The sequence below is a fragment of the Equus przewalskii genome, chromosome 3 (assembly GCF_037783145.1).
Source record: "Equus przewalskii isolate Varuska chromosome 3, EquPr2, whole genome shotgun sequence".
NCBI lineage: Eukaryota > Metazoa > Chordata > Mammalia > Perissodactyla > Equidae > Equus > Equus przewalskii.
The window spans coordinates 16,477,092-16,498,877 of NC_091833.1; the positions used below are offsets into that span (position 1 = coordinate 16,477,092).

General features: G+C 46.9%; 1 pseudogene; it reads right to left on the bottom strand.

The window, feature by feature from the left end:
- Positions 1 to 10,090: 10,090 nt before the first annotated feature.
- Positions 10,091 to 10,449, bottom strand: LOC103542620 (large ribosomal subunit protein eL33 pseudogene; annotated as a pseudogene).
- Positions 10,450 to 21,786: the final 11,337 nt, after the last annotated feature.

The window sequence follows — 21,786 nt, forward strand, 5'->3', positions numbered from 1 at the left end:
CTCCATGGCCTGAGAAACACAGCAGTGTTGCCATCACAATGTGCGCCTCACAAATACGCAGGTTCTGCTAGCTTCATACGAAGCCCAGATAGCTCTTCCAGGGGTACCTAGGTCTGGGAGCCCCGCTGCTTCCTGAGTTCCTGCCCTGCCCAAAGCAGGCCCTCCGTGCAAACCCCAGAAACAGACGCAAACATCGGTGGAAGGAATGGGCACTGGTCACAGGTTCATTTGTTTTTTTGGTGAGGAAGATTGTCGCTGAGCTAACATCTTTACCAATCTTCCCCCATTTTGTATGTGGGATGGCACCACAGCATGGCCCAGTGAGCAGTGTGTAGGGTGTAGGTCCACACCCAGGATCCAAACCGGTGAGCACCAGCCTGCCAAAGTGGAGTATGCGAACTTAACCACTATGCCACCGGGCCAGCCCCACAGGTTCGTATTTTATCTGACAAAACCCACCACTTCAGGAAGTGGCATAAATATAGCATTATAGATTTTGAAGAAACAAGGGGAACATCACTTACACACCAAAGCACTGGCTCCTAGCCTTTCATCTGACGGGAGACGTGGCTCACTGAGAGCACCAAGACCAGAAGGGCTTTCCAGAATATAATTAGAAGCACACCAGGGGCTCCCATTAAAGACCAGTGCAATTTCTATCATGCTGGATCCAGAGGCTAATTTTCAGGGGTTTACAAAGTAGTTGAAAAAATAAAATATTTTGGGGCTGGCCCCGTGGCCGAGTGGTTAAGTTCGCGCCCTCCGCTGCAGGCGGCCCAGTGTTTTGTCGGTTCGAATCCTGGGCGCGGACATGGCACTGCTCGTCAGACCACGCTGAGGCAGCGTCCCACATGCCACAACTAGAGGAACCCACAACGAAGAATACACAACTATGTACCGGGGGGCTTTGGGGAGAAAAAGGAAAAAATAAAAAAACTTTAAAAAAAAAAATAAAAAAAATAAATAAAATATTTTTTGAGTCACAGGCTCTCACGTTGGCTCGACTTGAGAATACGCTTACTAATAAAGCTGTAACTCTTAATCTTCTCCATTAACATCTGACACACACTTTAAGTTGAATATAGTTTCATATTGAGGCTATATACATATATATGTATATGTATACATATATTTAAATATTCACATATATGTGATTAATATGCATGTGTGTGTGTATATACACATGCACACATATATATGTGTGTATACACATGTATGAATGAAATAGTAGGTATTCCATCTGCACGCTCCTGTCGAGTGTTGAGTCCAGGCTGAATTCTGTGCATGGTGAACAAGAAGAGAAGGAAATGCGATCACAATGCAGCACAGATAGACTAACGTGAGTCTGACTGTTGGCTGTTTTGATTTATGAAGTCATCGAGAGGAAACCAAAAACATTAACTCATGGAAGTGAAAGATAAGTCCCAAGAGAAGAAATGCAAATAACCAATCAACATATGAAAAATTCCTCAACCTCTTGGATAATTAAAGAAATAAAACTGAACCAGTAATGGTTGTCTTTGAATTTAGCGAAGACTAATAAAAAATAATAATACTCAAAGCTGGCAAAGCTGTGGTGAGATCATTACTCTCATTCATTGATGAGGCAAATATAAATGGGTGGACGCCGCAGTTTAGGGTATCTACGAATAGCCTTGAAATTATTTGACCCAGTTAGTGTCAGTAAAGAGAGAGTTTTATTTTTGTTTTTGTTTTCTTTTGTATAATTACAGACAGAAAGGCTGGGGATTACCCAAGACAAGAAAGTGATGTTCCAACATGAGGCATCAGGACGAAGAGACTCAGGGAATGAGAAGCTGGAACAATGAAAGAAGAGGATCTGACCAGTCCAGAGAAGAGACATTCCCCAGAGCCACTGCCGCCTAAAGGTGATACCAATTGCCCCATGAAGAAGGATCCGAAAGAAGATCAGAACTATTCTGCGGGTCACCCGTCATGGTGGGCTTAGAGTGACATAGAAACCACTATCAAGAACATGCCTTGGTGGGGACCCAGGCAGCCTCAGCGAGTCCTTGTGTTGTCACGAAGGAAAGGAAAACCTTCAGAGAATACTATAAAGCACCAATACACGCTGGTTCCATGGAGATTCAGGGGCTCGAGTAGGGAGAACAGGCTAGCAGCCCCTGAAAGCTCCCTAATGACCCAAAACCAAGGGGGCTCATTGCCATCTGGGATGGCACTTCATTTGCATGGGCTTTTCAAAAGGCCAGCTAATGCCTTTCCAGCTGCCCCGCTATGTTCTCAGCAATGCTCCCCATCATCAGGACGCGCAATATCTAGGGATCTCACGTGTCACTGGACTTACGCTTTTCCCACAAAAACCATCATCTTCCCCAAAACAGACACAAACACAATTTTGACAAAGGAAGACAAGGTAGGAGTTATTTCAAGGTGCCAAGCAACTCACATATCTGTACAAGGCTGTGGTCCTGTCCCTCTATGGGTTGTAAGGTTTCTTGTCTTCTCTTGGTACTAAAAATAATAAGCTCAGCTTTACAACATTCCTGATAATGGCTGCCTGGCATTCACACTTGACATGCATATTTTGAAGGTTCTCCAATATTATCTAGCCAGAGGCTATTCAGGAACTGCCTTGTTGAAGAAGCCATGAGCCTCCCCATTCCGGGTGCTTAACCTCAGTGACACTCCAAGGCCAAAGGGCTGAAACAGAAAACCTCAACTAAACAGAAATTAACCATCCAAGAATCTCAAGTTGCTGCAATTTATTTCTATATTTGAATCTGCTAAGAATTTATTTAACCAATTCAGTATATTCATTCAACAAATGTTTACTGAGCGTTCTCACCAGGCACTCTTCTGGGTGCTGGGGATCAAGCAGCGAGGCAAAGAAAACATCCTTGCCTGCAGCGACTCTGCACTTCAGTGAGAGGAAGACAGAGGTAACAGGATGAATAAGTCAAGATTCAGGACCTGCTTGTTTCTTGACCTCTCCACCTCTCCTCAACTGCTGGTGGGAGACACAAGACCATTGCTTGCTGCTTCAGCTCAACTCAAGGTCCTGGGAGTCACCGTGGGCTCAGTCAGACCCCAGATAAAGCATTACCTCTGTACCTGGAGGGCCCTGCAGCCAGGTAGCCTGACTTCTTTCTTGCTCTGACATTATAGAGCTCTAGCTTGGTAAAGGAATTTGGTAGTAAAACTAAGACATATTTGTAGACTTGGCCCCCAGAGACCAGACCAGAGCCCCACGACCAGGCCCTAAAAACAATAGGCTCATGAGAACATGTGAAGAGTTTGGTTTCAGATGTATTTGAGGTGCATCTGGGCACATAGGTTGGGGTGCCCAGTGGGTTGTGAGACACCTAGTTCTAAAGGTGAGGACCTGGTAGGAAGATGAGGGCACCACCCACATGGAAGTCTTTCCTGAAACCCAGAGATAAGATGGACAAAGGAAATAATGCAGAGAAAGAGAAGAAGAGGACCAAAGATGTTCAGAGGAAACTGATTTTTAAGTGAGAGAAAGAGGGAGAAAGGAGAGAGAGCTTAGATGTTGTCCACAGCCTGAAGTCTTCATGAAGCCACGGAAGGAAAAGCTTTAGGGAAAAGCTGGAAAGTGAACATCACCAGATTAGGGAGACTGAAATGGAACCATTGGCTTTGGCAACTTGGACCTTTCTAAAGACTTTCAAGAGAGGCTCCAGTAAAGGGATGGAGGTCCTATTACAGAACAAGAGAGGACAGTGCATTGGAAAGCCAAAGATGCAAGTGTGTAAGTCAACTTGATAAATTTGGGGTAAAAGAAGAGAGATGGTGCCTTGGGGGCAAGTGGGAAGAGCAAGAGGTTAAGTGGGCTTCCAGGCTGAGACCTTAAACAAGCAAAAAGAGGGAAGATTTGCTGAGAAGGAGATCCCACAAAGGCAGGAGTCGTCGGGACAAAGAGCACAGGTGCTTTTGGTTGCAGGTAGCAAAATTAGCCACCAAGTGGCTTAAACCATAGAGCCTTATTTTTCACACACAAAGCACAAAGTGCCAGCCACATGTTTTAGGAAACTATGAAAAGGCTAGAACAAGAAGTATTTTTCATGCAATCAAGATCCAAGTGACATCAAAGGTACACAGTTGGCATGGGAACCAGAAAGCTTGAGGGACTCAATTTTCAAAATTCATTTCACAATTGTATCTGCATGTTGTGTGGGTGTGGATGCTAATTGTGATGCTTAGGCCAAAGCAAGGGAAAAAAACATATTTCTTAATGAGTTTCCTAATACTTTCTTCACTGAACAATCAGCGCTTGTGTTTTTGGACATTAAATGTGTTTATGTTAATCATTTTTCCATACAAATGTAACCTATAAATGTTGCTCAGTAACAGCTTTGCTGCTGGGGGGCCCAATTTTTGCATGCAGGGGCACCAGGAGAACTAATGTTCCTGAGGTCCCACATGCATTCCCACTCTCCCCGTCCCCAGGCAGCGCCATCTCCCTGCTGGAGGATCTGATTCCGATATCTGGGGCCAATAGCACTTTGCTTAACATGATGAATCACTATCATTAAATCAGGGATGGTCACCTTCATGACTATTTATTTTGCCCTGTGCCTATTGACCATAGATTTCATCGATTACTAATTTCAGCTAAAACAGGCCCCAAGTGTCACAGATTCGGGCTCACTCCACCAATGCTGAGGGATAGAATAGGAACCCGTGGATGGAGGGCAGGGGCTGGGGAAGGACTTTCTAACAGTCACAAGACCCCAGAATGGGACCAGTGATCTCAAGAGGAAGTGAGTCCTCATTACTGGGCTTATTTGAACATTTGAATGTTTTCCTACTTCATCCTAACACCCCTAAAGCCAAGGCAGTGTAAGGCTTTGGGAATGATGCCGGCCTCTCATGAAAAGTTTGTATTCCTACATGGCTTCCAGAAATCTCCATCACTGGCAACCGTAATCCACCTGATTCCAGTGGACTTGACCAACCCCTATGAGACATCCAAACCCCATCATTCTCCCAAGTCTGCACACAAGAGTTGGGGACCTAGAGCCCTGACTCTCCCATGCCCTGCCAACCTTTTCTCACTGCCCCCTACCCAACTGAGAACCACTGTCCAGGCACCAGCCATGGAGTCACCTCTTTTAAAGCTCCTCAGGTGATTTTGATAAACATTCAAGTTCAAACCACTTGTTCTCAGGAGAAATGAGAAACTACAGATAGCATTGCCCTTGGTGACCTGCCAGGGGTTCAGTCTCGTCTCTTGATGCTCTGTCATCTTCGGCCTCCAGTAGCACCAAGTGGCTTGCAATTCCCTGTGGGCACCTTGCATCCGGAGGATAAAACATTTGAAACTTGGCTTTGGGCATGGGAGATGCTGGAACAAAGTAGACTTCATTGCTCTCTTTCCTGTGAACCCTTAGTATGTTACCAAATCCGGGGGCTCAACACAGTTCAGTCTGGCTTCCTGGGTGTTCTCTGTCCAGTTAACAAAATTGGGTTACTTTGCGTTGTCTTTTGCTTCCTTTGTTTGTGTGTATGTCACGTATACACTTTATTGGGACCTGTGTGGGTGGCTGTGGGCCCGAGCCATCCATAGGCATTCTTCAGTTCCTTAATCATATACCATTTAACAGAACCCCAATGCCACCATGGTTTCTATTATTTTTGTGTCTGCCTCCCACAGGAAGCTGAGAGCTATTCAAGAGCAAGTCTATATTTTTCTATTTTCTGTTTTTCCAGTTCTTAGCACAGTACCTGGCATATAGGAGGTGCTCAAAAAAATTACTTATTCACAAGAAATTAATATATGAGGAGTGTAACTTCCCAGAGGCTGTGTGGGATGGAGGCAGGACAAAGGGAGATGTTTTTCCAGTTTCCAAGACAAATCTGAGAAATAGGGGTTTTATTCTCCATTATGCAGATTCATGGACTCAGAGGAAAGGAAATTACCCAAGAGCGAACCTGGCAAAGAACCTCCCTCCCCTCCAGATGGAATTTCACTCAAATCCATACTTGCCCATTCTAGGCCACATTAATGGGTGTAACCACGACACTTATATTATAGTTGCCATTTTCAGAATCAGTTGTACAACTTTCCAAATTTCGTCAAAGTGCTTGAGAAATATCTGCTGATGGATGGACCATCTGATTGTCGGAGATAGAATTATCCTAAGACTGGGCTCAGGATCCAACAGGTCATTGGTCCCGAAAACATCAGGCATCTGCTTCTGGGTCACCACCATCATCCTTTTCCACATTATAGCATCGCCTGTGAACATCACTGGAATAAGATGTCACCAGCACCACAAACCAGACCTTGAACAAATTCTGTCAGGGAGACTCTTACTCTAGATCCTATCTCGAGCAAACTTGGCCCCTCCTCTCCTACCACTCCCAGACCTGCCTCTTCACGCTCAACCTGGGTCTTCCCGAACCAGATTAGAATGCACAATACAATAGGAGGGTCCCAGGTCAGGTAGTCCAGAAAGCAAACGCTGAGATGTTGAACATTCCAGATGTTTATTAAGAGTGCCCTCCAGGTTAAAACCTGGGGAAGGGAAGGGAACAGAGGTAGGAAGCAGAGGGAGCTGTTCGCTTGTGATGCAAACCCAATGGCAGATTTCACCAACCCCATGGGAAACTGGAGTTAGAATTGACCCTTCAGCATTGTTTTGTGTTGAGCCAAAATACTTTATACTCTTATGTGGACTATTCAGTATTGGATGGGCCACCCCAGAAGGGGCGTGATCTTAGATGGGTGGCTTTCTGTAATCCTTAAAGAGGTTGACAGATACCAATGTTGTCTGACAACAGCCCTCCAGCAGCTGGGACAGTAAATCCTCACTGAATGGGGACTTCAGAGGCACATCACAGCACAGCCTCTACCACAGCATAGTAAAGAGTCAGCCACTCTCCCCCAATGTATGGAACTAGCACACCCATCACACTCACCGACTCAGAGCAACCAACAGATGAGCTGGCTGCATACTGTGGGTTCCAAGAAGAGACCCTGCTTTCCAAGACGCCCCTCCTAATCCCTGTCTGGATTGGCCAACTCCTACCATGGGGTGCTGGCTTCTGGTTGCCTGTGTAGCCTTTCTAGTTCTCTACTGAGACTGGAGTTGGTTCCTGAATCCTCATCCACTTCTACGGGGCCATTATCCCTGGTCAGTCTCTTCCTAGTCCTTACTCAGAGCATCCACCCTGCGTGCATTCTGCCGTAAGTGGATGGAGCACAGGGAGCCAAGCCTCTGCACCCACCTGTTATTGATTTCCATCTACTCTCTGCATTCAACTTCGCTACTGTATCGACCCTTGTCAGATAACAAGGCCTGCTTGGCCCCAAATAGAGCTCACTTCATCACACTGACAAGGAGCCCTGACTGCCTGGGATAGCAGTAGGGCCAGGCTCCCAGTCCTCTCTTCCGGCCATATCCCATTGGGCCCCTAGCAGGAGCACATTTTACATAACAACACGTCTTCATGATGGATGTGTCTAAAGGTGAGGTTGCAAGAGATTCTGAGGGGGCTTTCAGTGACAGACTTGCAAAGTTGAGAATGAGTTACATTTATACTACTACACAGGCCCAAGGACGTTAATTAGTAACTGAGAGAAACAGAGAAAGGTGCATAACCACAAATCTGTCAGCAACTGTCACTCCTTATCCATTTAGATATCCATTCTCCCATTCTGTCAGGAAGCATTAACCGATCCCTGCTTTGGGCCTGTCTCATCTTGGTTTCTGGGGACATGAAGATCAGGAGGCCTGGATGGAAAGTCGCATGTGCTTTTCCCCCACGTTTCCACTTCATCTCATAAAGGCCACATCTCCATCCACTTTTCCCATGTTGGGAAGTTCTTAGAGAGGCCTCTATCCTCTCTCCACCTTTCAGTCGCCTCTGTCTGTGAAAGGAGGAACATCTAATTCAGTTGGTCAATTTAGATTCAATGAGCTGCATACTCCTAGTGAGCAGGGAGACTGTCTCAGAGACATGACCCTTCTTTCATTCCCCTTTGCCATCCAGGCTCTGGTGCCACTCATCTTCCTTCTACTTCCTGCCTCTCCAGGGACAAACCCACCATTTTCCCTCTCTCTCTCTCCTCTACTCCCCCAGTGACTCCTATGGTTGATGCAGGCAGGCCCATGGTCCTATTTCACAAGGTTGGGAATTTAGAGTCTCCAAGTCATGCTATACGTCTTGGGGTTTGCTCAAGTTTGCAGATCCTAAAGTTTAAATATAGGGTAGCAAGTAGGAGATACCACTGGGCCCCAGGTCCAAGCTACAATCTCCTCTACAGTTTACTAGAGTCTCTAGATGTGATGGTTATTGAGTGTTAGACAACCATTATTAAAGTAGATAAAAGGATCCCCATTTGGTAATCAGCTCTTTGTGCATCTATTCTTTACTGGTCAAACTTCAAAGGGGAACAAGAGTGAGTGCTTCTTTTGCCCCAAATCCCTAAGAAGACATGGTTTCTACCATGTTGGAGTTTACGGTCTAGTGGATGAAAAAAAAAAAGATATTGTAAAAATATACCTAACCCAGCCTGAGGGAGCCATCAGTAAACGTTTCTTAGAAGCAGTAAATGCAGAAAAGAGACTCCAGTGATGAATAAGGTAAATAAAGGTCACCGAGCAAGAGGGAATACAGCCCAGTCAGAGGAAAATGCATTAGCAAAGTTTCAGGGGCCACTAGGGGCATGATGTGAAGGGAGAGCCCCAGCTAGTTAAGGGTGGTGTGTGAGAGCTTGCACCCAGTCGATTAAGCTCATGAGACACTTGCAGGGGGTAAGGAGAAAGTGCATATTTGGTCCTCTGGTTCATCTCTAAATCCCTGAGGATGTACTGGAGCATTAAGCCACCACCCCATTCACTCATGATATATTCACCCATGGTCTTGATTGGCTCTCACATCTTGGAAAACGGACTGGACTTGAGCATCCTTCAATGCTCTGAGCAAGGAGTAAATGTCAGTCAAGCCAGGACAACACATTCTGTATATTAGAATGGCTTTGAGCTTCCCGGTGGGTAGAGACTCCAGGAGGAGACTTGAGTGAAGAATTACCATTGACATCCAGGCCTCTGTCACCTTCCCTTTCACCTACTTTCCCCCAGGTCTAACCATATGATGTTATATGATGTCACAGGTTGCATTCTTCAAGAAGCAGACATTAAGACAACAGTTAATATACAGGAATGTATTAGGGAGCACTCTTGGGATCAACCCATGTAGAAGAGAAGAAATGGGAAGAAAGCAGGACTGAGGAGAAGCTGTGATGCAGTCCCAACAGAGGCCTCAGTCAACCCCAAGGGAAGCGCTGAAGCCAGATGACTTTCCAGAGTTGAACCAAGTTGAGCAAAGGGACCAAGCCTTTATACCTGTATGTCAGCAAGTCTCGGATGCAGGTTACCCTGGGAAAGGGGGCATGACCTTGGACAAGGCAACTCCAGCCAAGACAAATTCCTGAGAGGTGCTGATAGCTGAGAGCTGTCTGCCAGCAGTATTCCCAGCCACTGGAGGACTCAGGCCACCAGACGTAAAAGGAGATGTAGGTGATGCGTCACAGCATCCAGTACGCAGGGCACTCAATGATTTTTATGGTTTTCTCTTTTTATTACCCACTGTATTAGTTTTCTAAGGCTGCCATAACAAAGCACCGCAGAATGGGTGTCTTAAACAACAGAAATGTATTTTCTCACAGTTCTGGAGGCTTAGGAGTCTGACATCAAGGTGTCATAAGAGTTGATTTCCTCTGGGGTCTCTCTCCTTGGCTTGTCAATGGTCGTCTTCTCCCTGTGTCCTCATATGGTCTTTCCTCTGCGCACGTGTCCGGGTCCTAATTTCCTCTTGAAGGACAATAGTCACATTGGATTAGCGCCTGCCCTAATGACCTCATCTTAACTTCATAACCACTTTAAAAACCTTCTCTCCAAATATGGTCACATCCTGAGGTACTGGGAGTCTAGACTTTGACATATGAATTTTAAGGAAGCTCAATTCAGCCTATAATACATGCCTGCTTCTTATCGATTTCCGTTATCACCTGTTCCCCAACCATCTCTGGTCAGATCACCTCAAACAGCTGTGTGATTCTTTTTTCTCCCCAGAATTTTATTCATTTCCTTTTAAACAAGTAAATCTTTAAGGGATACAACATTGCATGGATCCCATGCCCAATGGCCTTAGCAGGAAGGTTGCTTCAGCATTTGGCACAAACCAGGCTATTGTTCCATGGAAGCGAGTTACCTTTCCCCACATTACTCTGGTTTTGTCCAGTTTGCCTCCAGGAGTCACTGTTTTGTACACATAAATACATATCTTGTCTAACTAAAATTCAGTTTCATCTCAGGCATAAATCCTTTCAATTTTAAGAAGACCTGTGTGCACCCTCTGGTTTGAAAGACCTAGCTTACAGCCAGCAAAAATGGCCTTGGGCCACAGCCCCCCAGATGTGGTTGGCGTGTTAGAAGTCATGATCCCAGCAACCCTCCACAGGCTCCAAGATGGCAAAAAGAGAGCTACTGGCTGATTCTGGAAATATCATGCTGGTCTACACCTTTATGCTTTGCTCTTGCTGTGCCCTCTGCCAGAAATGCCCTCCCTACTTTGTCTGACCAATGAACATCTTGGCATGACCTGTGTCTCCAAGAGTCAGCTGATGTGCCCACTCCTCTCTGAACACTTCACCGCAGTGTCTTGTCTCTTTAGGTCCATTTCTCTCATCCCCCACGATGAGAGCCAGTTGTCTCAGAATCGCTCGTATATAGCAGGCATCAGTAAATGTGTGTCATCAGATGGTTGGTTGATGGTTTGTAGGTTGAGTGATTTGTCAAGGGTTTTACCAAGACTGTGGCCCACATTTTCTCAATAGATGAGACTTCAGTGTGGATATGTCTTACATATGTCAATGTTTTCGTTCTGGGTAAAGGAAGAGTGAACTTGGGAGCCCTATGTCCTCATATCTATTTGTGGCAGGCAGAATAATGGCTCCTCCAAAAATGTCCACATCCCAATCCCTGGCATGTGTGAATGTGTTAGGTTACATGACAAAGGGGAATTAAGGCTGCAGATGAAATTAAGATGGCTAATAGATTGACCTTAAAATAGGGAGATTATCCTGGATTCTCCAGGAGGGCCCAATGTAATCACAGGGCCCTTAAAAGTGGAAGAGGGAGGCAGTGGGGAGAGTCAGAGGGAGACACGATGATGGAAGAATGGTCAGAGAGATACCACATTGCTGGCTTTAAGGATGGAGGAAGGGGACCAGGAGCTGAGGAATGTGGGCAGTCTCTAGAAGTTAGAAAAGGCAAGGACATGAATTCTCCCTTAGAGGCTCCAGAAAGGAACACAGCCCCTGGTTTTAGCCCAGTGAGACTGCGTCAGACTTCTACTGGACTGTAAGATACAAATTTGGGTTATTTGAAGTCATTAAGTATATGGTAACTTGTTAGAGCAATAGAAAACTTATCTGCCCTCTGAACAGACCTCCCTGATCACTGCCCTCGTGCTCTAGTCCTACTTCCTGGGTGCCAGGGGGGCAGAGCCTAGGTTACCAACATTTGGGAACTTTCCTGATTCAATGACCTGGGCCTCTGAAGATCCATGAGAAGCGAGCATATTAGTGCCTTTGGTGAATGTCATTGACGATATGTTCTATGCAGACACTGTGATAGGAGCTGCGTGACTGGACAGAGTCAAATATGTTCCAGCTTGCTCACAGTCGATAAGATAGATGAGCTACATGTATAGTGACCAAAAGCACATTCCTAAGAGGGGCAACTGTTCCTAACTGGGACCTGTTGGAACACGGTTAGTTACTAGATTCTCATCAACTTCTAAACCCACCCATTCTAGGAGAATTTTCTGACTGGTTACGGGTGGACCGAGTATTACCTGAAGGGCCTGGTCCTCCTCTCTGGACTACTTAGGACAAATCTCTGCAGAAAGGGGGGCTGGCTTGAGTCAAGTTTATAAGGCAGATCCTTCTTGTAGGAGGAATGGCATAGAATGTCACGATGTCATCACTCGGCCAAAGGGGTCCCTCAGGGCTGCTAGTCTTACAAAAACTAACACACGAGTTGACAGCAAATCTTGAGGAGAACACAGTACAGAAATACCAGAATACAGATCATGAGAGGGAGAAAGCAGGGAAATAATGTCAAAGAGAGAGGACACGATCCAGACTCCGGAGAACCCACTGGGCAATAGGGAGCCATGACAGATTCTTGAGGAGAAGAGGATACAGTGAGGAGAGAGTGTGCAGAAGGATGGTGCTCTTGTGGGTGGGGCAGAGACAAAGCAGAAGGGGAACCTTGGGCAATTACCATTTTCAGCTGAGAAGCCAGGTCATCGACTTTTCCTACCAGTTCCCATGCATCGAGTCTGACAGCTCTGACATTGTTTTTTTAATTAACATTGACGATATTGTGAACTTCATTCACTTAATCTCCATTAAAGTCATTGAGGATGATGCATTGACTTTTAAAACTAAACTAAAATGGAAAAAACCTTGAAAATAGGTTCCCAAAACTTGTCATCTATAGCTCATCAGATCAGATCAACCAAATACTGCTTTTAAAGGCAACTAATGAGTGCATAAAATATTGAGTCATTTTTAGTCCTATTCTTTATTAATTGCCTGACAGATTAATAATCTGTGACATTCTTGCAACCTATCCTCAAAATGTAGGTGTTGGTCTATAAATTGAAGGGTAATAATAAATACAACTGTAATATCTGTATAGCTCTTTGCATTTTCACAGCATTTTCACGTGCATTATGTCGTTGGACTTCACAAGCTCTGTGTGGAGTTGGTCTAATAGAGACTTAGAGAGGTTGAAAGCCAGGAGTCAACCCCAGGCAGCCTCGCTCGAAATCCTTTGCTCTTTCCACAGAATCACAGTGCTTCTTATGTTTGAACAAATGGCACGACGTGGATGAGAAGAAACACGACAGGAAGCCAGATGATATAATATCCAAACTGCAATACCCAGCAAGGCCGAGGCAGAACATTGACTTCCCACAAAGCCAAAGCGAGGCTGGGCCCCATCAGGCCCCATGACCTTATTCTGGGTCCAGAAATGCTGAAATAGAAGCTGCCAGCAGAGAACAGGCCTGGCTCATCTGGAAAATGTAGCTGGTGTGAAGAATGCAATGGCAGTTTCCTGAATTGTAAGGCGTCACGGACCCTTTCAGGCCTGGTTAAATCCAGCATCCAGGATTTTTGGGCAAACAGCGGGCCTAGCAGATCCCACCACCTCCCCTGATCAGGCCCGTTCCAGACCAGGAAAACTGGGGAAGGAGGGGGCTAGAGTTTTGCTGATAGAAACTGAAGGAGTGAGCTCTGAAATGAGCTCTTCAAAACTCTCTTCTTGTTCCAATCAAAATGTTCACATCTCTCAGCTGAGTTCATTGGACTCACAGCCACTCATGGCTGCAATGATTTTTGCCATCAGCATGAACATGGTACCCACCATGCAGATGCAGAAAACCTCTTCCCTACTGGCCACTGCTATGTCACCAGCACTCCTGTTCATCTGGGGAACTGGCATACCCCTGTCAGTTCAAAAAATATATGGGATCAGAGGGAGGAGGAAGCAAGAGCTTTGGATGCAGCTGTCTGTCAGCCACTGCACGGGGCTCTTAGCAATATTTTCTCATTGATTTCTCACGAACGCCGTGCCAAGTTGATACAAAAGCCCCACTGCGCAGAAAAAGAAACTGACGATCCAAGAGTGTAAAATATGCTCCCATGGTCGCAGAGCTCCCTCAGCACTTACAGGCTAATAATTTAGCTCATTTGTGACATCCAAAGCATGTTATGATGTGGCCCCTGACTACATGGATAACACACAACTAGGATTCAACTCAAGCCCACATTTCTCCAAAACCCACGTTCCAGTCTTTGTTGAAGGATTCAATAAATAGTTGCCAAATAAACGAGTGAATACAGATATTTCTATCTCCCCTTTCCAGCCTCTTAATGATGGGATAAACAGAGAGGGAAAGGGATTTAAATTAGAACAGGAAAAAAAATGGAACAATTGGACAAACTTGGTGAACAACCAGAGTATTCACAACATCACTTATCTGGATCTAGACTGCACCAAAGGATTATTCCAAGGAAAGCAACCACACGATTGGAAATGTGTCTGGGGCCCAGACGCCTCTTGAAAAATATGGCCCCAGGGAGACTCTGCATCTTGGCCTGATGAAGGAGTGCGGTGAAGAGCACAGAGCCACCTACTCTCCCACGTCCATGCAGAGCCCTGCTCAACAGTAAAATAGGAAGACGCTCCCTCCTGCCAGGGCAGCAGTGATATTTCAAGGCTGATCCCTCCCCCACTCTCCTCCTCACCACTGATGGCTCTGACCTGAATCCAATGCCGGGGGGTGGCCTCCAGCTACAGACACAGAGCCACTGCATCCCGGAGCTGAGTGCCCACCAGGAAGGTGAGTAAGATGCCCAGCGGGAGGCTCATTAGCCCGTGAAGCCCAGAGCTGACTTGGCCAAGAGGGACGGGGGTAGACCTGGCAAGGTCAGATTGGTGCTGTGGCTATCATTTTGGTACAAGTCAGCATTGCACAGAAGACTCAGTCCTGTTTTATCACCTTCCTCTCCACCGCAACCACTGTCATCATCCTGAGGGACATCAATGTGCACAGAGCTGACTCAGCCAACTGCCAGCAGGGTGTTATGAGTAGCAGTTGAGAGTGGAAAAGACCACCTACCTGCATATCCCCGCCTCGGACAGTGACTAGCTGTGGCTCCTTGATCAAGCTGTTCCTTCCCTCTGTGCTTCAGTTTCTTATCTGTAAAACAAGTATTGTTAAGAGATTTAGTGAGAAAATCCATCTAAAGCATTTAGTGTTGTGCTTAGCATACTGTTAATGACCATTTTCACCTCTGCGTCAGCTGACACCCCTGGATCTGACGGTCACCTAGAAAGTTTCTGGCTCCAAAATCTAACATCTGACATCTGACCACTGCCTGGTTCTTCTCAGCTCCCTTAATCATCTGCCATCTTTGGTGTGACCTTATCATGATGTCCAGTCCTTGAGCTGTTCTCTAAGCTCATCAGCTCCCTGCTTAATCCTTCTCTTCATCCCACCACTTTAATCATTCCTGTAATAAAATAATAGTCATGCATCAGGAATAATCCATTTCTTTAATCATTCTCTGGGTCCTTTCCCTATAGCTCCTTTGCCATACTTCCCAGAAGAACCCACCCATGGGTCAATCAACTATATGCCCCTGTTGCTGCCCCACTGGCCCCTTCTTATGCTGGAGATAATGATCCAGCTGTGCCCTGTGCTGGGCCCTATTCTGGCTGTGGCATCAACACACCTTGGTCCCCAGGCAGAACCCCTCCATCACTCTAAGTAGATAGATCTGATGCACTGTCCTCAAGCGCGCACTCCCACTTCTCTCCCCAGGCCCACAGCAGAGCACCTGGCCTCCTACCTCAAAGCGATAATAGAGAGGTTGGGTGTAAACTACCTCAGTGTTTTGTTTCATCACCCCCAAATTTAGAAGCCTCCACATATCTTCTTACCACATCCTCCTCCTCTGAGGAAGATGTGTCTGCCTCACCTTCCTCTGTCCCATGCATCACTCAGGAGTCTTGCCCATCAATTATCACTTCTGTATTCTGTATTGCCAACCTTCCCCTCACCGAAGACCCCTCCCCTTAGCATATAAATATGCTCAGACTTCCCATAGCTTAAAAAGAAAAGAAAAATCTCCCTGGACCCTCCATCTCTCTCCAGCGCTCTCACACAGACAAGCTCCTTCAAAGAGTTGTCTACACTCCCCCTCTCTGCTCCTTCACCTTCCACTGGCGCTGCAGTCCGGATTCCCATGAAATCACTCTAAGAAGGTCAATAACAAACGTAGAGTCGCACTTGATTCCTTTCTCTTCCTACTTCTCCCATCTGATAACTCAAAGTTCCATTAACTCTGACTCTACCTGCTTAATAGCTTTTAAATCCTTCCCATTTCTCCATCCCACTATCAGTCATGTGTTCTGTCCTTCCCAATTCATCCAAAGACATCTAACTCACACGCCCCCAATCTGGCCTCTACTCCATGCCAAAGAGGCAAAATAAGAATGTTACTCTCCTTGCTCGCTATCCTAAGATGGTTCCCACAGTATCACAGAGCAGAATCTGCTCTCATACACATGGTATACAAGGAAGACCCCTTATTATCTGGTGGTGGTGAACACGGCCACCATAAGGGCTAACTGAAGTATGGTGAGTGAGAATCTAAGTCACTTGAGCTCCCCTGTCAGGGCACATACCCATTTCCCTCTTTTGAAAAATGTTTTTAGTAGACGGGAAAAGTTTTTCAAAACTTTCAGAGGAAATTCATCAAACATGGCGCAAATTAGAATATTTTTATAGCATAATAGAAATATCCTTTTCAGAACAAATTTTATGTGAGTATTTGTTAAGATGGTTCTCCTTCCACAGAAGGTACCACTCAATGGAGAAGACGCTCTAAGAGGTAACTTTCATATGAACCAGATGTTATTTCATGGGATATTTGCAATTCCAGGATCAGAGGGTCCTTCCTCCTTCCCACTGAATACCCAACTGTCGGTTCCAACCCTCAATCCTCAGATTCCAGCATTCTGACCTACATAGATGGGATGGTCATTAACATGCTCCTTTCCAGATGAAGACCCTGAAATTCTAAAAAGAAAGGGGATTTGCCTTAGGTCCCATGTTCAGTGTCTGTAGTGCAGTTGGGACTGAAATCTGGTCTCTTGCCACTACAGAAGCCCAGAGTCCACAAGGCCCAATATGAGAAGACCCTTAGGAGCTGGGCCACATGTGTGTTAGCACAGAGGCTGTGACAGATTGGAAGACCTGGGGGCCACAGGCAACCATACAAATATGTGATGAGGAGGAGGGGAGGGAGGGGAGATGATGGAGGAGCAGGGACTGCACGTGCCCAGCCACAGAGAGCCCAGGATGAAGGAGGAAGCAGGACACACTGAGCCCTGGAGCTTGGCCCCACAAGAAACTGAGCACCGTGCTCTCTGCTCTGACTCAAGAAGCACTGAGCATCCTCTCTGAGTCAATAAGTGTTTTCACCAGAGAATTTGGTCCAGTCCTAGAACACCAAGCAGAATGCAGTTAGATAACCACTTGATTTGATTTTTTTCCTTCCCATTAGCTTTCTACTGAGCCAGTTAACAATTCTGCACCACTTCAGCCCTCTGACGCCCCAGCCAGCTCCATGCTAAATGGCTCCCACCATCCAAACCAAATGCACAGTGCCCTGACATTGTTGGTGCAGCCTGCAACCTGGCCCGGATCCACCTTCCTTGCTAACACACATGCACAAACTTTGCATAACACTCTTTCCCCCAACCATTGTCTCAGAGTCAATAATAACCAGATTCTCCACCTGGTCACTCAACCTTGAATGAGGAATCAATTTTGGGCCTGTTTTCCAAGCAGCCCATAGAGCCAAGTCTAACACCCACGAGACGTCTCCCTCTCCCCAGCCCCACACTCCTCACCTTGGCCCAGAACGTCCTCATCCTTCATCTGGATTATCTCCCTGATCCCCATCTATCCTTCCACATAAGCACTCCAGGCCCCTGGAGAGGCCTGTCTCAAACAAAACGTAACCACATAACTCCTCTGCTTAACTTCCTTCCATTCCATTGTCCACAATAATCCCAAGCTTCCCGTCATTCCCAACCACGAATCCCAGCCTTCAGCCTGCTAATCTTTGAGGGCCACCATTCATTAATTCGTCTACTCAACAAATGTTTATTGAGTATCTGCCCCATGTCAGGCACCATGCTAGGCCTGGGATAAATCAGAGGCAAGGACCTCTGTCTTTGCAGAGCTTGCATTCTAGTTGAGGGAGAAAGCAGTAAACAATAACCATAATCAGTGTGTAAATTACATAGGATGTTCGAAGGTGCTAAGTGCTATGGGAAAAAAGAAGATAGGGCCCAGAGAAAGGAGATCTAGACTGCTGGGCGTCGGGGTGGGGGTTGCAAGTGTCAACTAAGGGGTCAGAATAACCCTAACTGAGAAAATGTCATTGGAGCAAAGACCTGAAGGAGGTGGGGTTGTGAGTCTCAAGGATATCCAGAGGAAGACCATTCCTGACAGTGAGAGGAGCAGGTGCAAAGGCCCTGAGGTGAGAACACAGCTGGTGCATTGGGAAAATAGCATGGAGGCCAATGTGGGCAAAACAAAGTGAGCAAAAGGGAGAGGAGTGAGAGATGCCATCAGAGAGAGTAAAGAGGCCAGATCATGTGCCTCTGCCATTCCCCACCCTGTACCTGATGAGTCTTTTCTCCAACACTTGTCACTGTCACAATTCTCCAAGCAGGTTGGGTGTCCTCATGCCTCAGCACTGTGTTCTAATGAATGTTTGACTGATCACTAACCCTCCTGCCCCCACAGAGCTCTGACCATCCCATTCCCTACGGTCCCTTATCCCTTGACCATAAAGTCATTATAGCACTAAACACACTGAAATATTTACTTAACTCCTTGTCTATATCACCCACCAGACCAAGTTCCTCCAGGAAAGAAATCCTATCATAGCATGGCTCTCTTTTTCCCTAGAAAACACCCCTTGGCTGGCTACAGAGCAGTGGACAGAAGGAGAATGGGCAGTAGAAGGGTAGGAGAGGCAAGTCGGAAAATACTGCTTTGTCTGAAAACTGAGATTAACTTGACCAAATACACACTGAACCTCTTTGAAGCTTAGTTTCCCCATCTGTAAAATGAATACAGTCATGCTTCGGTTAAGGACAGGGATACGCTCGGAGAAATGCGTCGTTAGGCGATTTCGTCGTTGTGTGAACTTCACAGTGTGTCCTTACACAAACCTAGATGGTATAACCTGCTAAACATCTAGGCTATGTGGTACTTATCTTATGGGACCACCCTTGTAAATGTGGTCTATTGTTTGTTGACTGAAACATCATCATGTGGCACGTGACTGCGTAACAATCTTGGTTCCACCTACCTTCCAGAGTTTTCTGTGGGTCAAAAAAGAGATGTGTGGATATGCCTTATAGAGTGGGGTTGACCAAGTGCAAAGGGTGATGATTATTGTTCCCACTGCCATTAACCAGAAAATCCTTCACGCTAGATAAAGAGATGCCTCTGGTTCTAATCATGTCCCAGTTATGTGCCCTCGGTGCCAGCAGGGCAATGCTGGGACATGGATTATCTTGTGTTGCACGTGATTTGTTTGCAAAATGGAGCAAGGGGAGCCTGACTCTCCATGGAGAAGAGTCCCCTGGGTGATGAATTAGGAGGATCCTTCTACTGGTCCATTTGCGTTTCTGTCCAGCCAGGTCTGGCAGGCACTGACGGTCTGAGCCACCCCTTCTCACCTCATCACCACCCCCACAAATTGTCAAAAAGGCATCATGATAGATAGAGCTCCCGTGTGCCACAAGGCAAGTGTTTAAATCTTTTATAAGACAGTCAATGGCCTTTATAAACCCTCAGACAAGAATTACACTGTGTCTGAGATGGGGCTGAAAGTCAATGGGAAATTGATTCTGTCTAGCTGGTGCTGTTTCAAGGAGGAGGCTTGCTGGGGGCCTTCAGGACCAAATATGCCATTTCCCATGTGCTCCCAGGGCCCGGCGTGTTACATGCTGAGAATACTGAGACCCCGAGGCCCGTTTCTGGGCAGAGCCCCTGTCAGCTGCGAGTTCCCACCTCAGGAAGACCCCAGAGAGCATTGACCAGCACCAGGGATGGTTATGAAGTGTGTTTACCTTCCCAGGAATTGATGCCAGTACCAACCTGATGCCATTGCCTGCACCCGAGGCGGGAAAGGCAGAGGATGATAAACGGCCATTGATCTGGTGGCAACCATCGGGGGTGAGGCACACCTACAATTACTTTCCTTTGCTAATGACCCCATTAGCCAGTGGATCAAACACAGTTAGAGGGCATGATGATGCTGTGGTTATTTCTCTGCTAATACCCGTGGGCCTGATCCATACTGTCGGCCAAGGGACGCCAAGGTAGGCAGCAAAGACCCCCTGTGTTTCATTACAGGAGCCCAAGGGTCCTGGCATGCCCAGTCTTCCTGTAGCACAGTCCTGGTCACACCAAGGATGGCTCCAGGTCAGAGGTGAGTGGATGCACTTTGGCGGGTAAATCAAACAGCCACCGTCCTGGAGGCAGCGGTGGGCAGAGGAAAAAGTGCCCATTGCAGAGTCAAGTAGTCCTGGGCTTTGAAACCTGGCTCTGTGATTTCCTAATCCAGTGACCTCCCAGAAATCCCTTACCTGCCTGGGGGTCAGTTGCTCCATGTGTAACCTGGGATGATAATTATTCTGTCTCATGGGGCTGCTGGGAGGACGAAATGTGGCAGCACATGCCATATGCCACATGCAGGGCACAGAGCAGGCACTCAGTGGCTCCCAGCTCTGCTCACTGTTCAGCGCTGAACCCAGAATTGAGAAGGCAGGAAGGGTGCTATCTTTTGGAAGCAGATGGCCCCAAATCAAGCAATGGAAGTGGTAACTCAGCCTTAAGTACCGACTGTGAGCCAGATCCTGGAGCCGGTGCTTGCCCTACATCATCGCGATCCTTCCTTATCCCCATTTTACAGGTAAGGACACTGGAGCCTGAGGAGTTTCAAGACGTCAATTCACCCAGCAAGAGCAAGCATTGAGGATATATTTATCGCAGGCCTACTCCGTGCCAGGCACCCTCCAAGGGACCCGGCTACAAGACTGGCAAGACAGACGCTGCTCTAAGGTCAGCCTTCTGACAAGGCCCAGACTGGAACCGAGGTGTCCTGCTGGATCCTTCTCTGCCCCATGCCGTTTTCCCCAGTAGGACGGGCTCCTCAGGAAATCCTCACACGCTCAAGCTCAAAGTGTCCCTGAAGTTTCTCCAGACTCTTGCCATTGTGTCACAGAGGAGGTCACACAGTGCGTGAGGAAAGGAGCTGCGATCTTGAGATGAGGCTGGTAGAATTTCAGGTCAGGCTGCTCGTTTTCTGGAATACTACACTTTATCCCTCCGGCCATGTCTGTAGGAAACCCGCAGCCCACAGTGTGCTGGGGACTGTGGGAGGTAGGCAGAAGGGGAGGGTCTCTGTGCACTTGAACTTGTCAGAAATATCCACACAGCCCCCAAGGGAAGCCACCTTATCAAGCTCCGATGAAGGCAGAGAGTGGACCGCAGCCCAGCATCCCTGCTCCTCTCTTTTTGACTGAGTAATACCATTGGTACTGGATGGTCAGGTGTCTTTGAACTGAAAGGAGCTTTATTTGAAACCCTTCAGGGTGCCAGAGAACCAGTCTTTTTCCACACCAATAGTCTACCCAAGGCAGGCTCAGCAAAGAACAAATATCACCGGCTGCTACCGACGGGCGGGAGCCAGGAACAGCATGGCGGTGGGATTACTAAGGATGAGGTCAGGTAGGAAAGGATGGCGAAGAAGAACCCCTCTGTTGTCAGACAGAGTCACAAATAAACACTTGCTGGCAGCTGGAAGTTCAGCTCTTAAAGCCTGCAAAATGAGGAATATCTGGTACGGTCAAAAAGCGGACACTGTCTGATGGACGGAGACAGCACTGACTGGGATTCAGGCCAAGAGCCATCCATCCATTCACACAAGCACATAGCGTGAGAGGCTTGGAGCCCAGGCTCAGCCTTTCCTACCCGGAAAATGGGCATAAAACAAAGACCCAGGGCTTAGAGGTGACATTTCCATGCTGCTATCAAATTGAAAAGCCCAGCATACTTCTATTCATCTATCAGACAAGTATTAAGCACCAGCTGCCTACTAACACC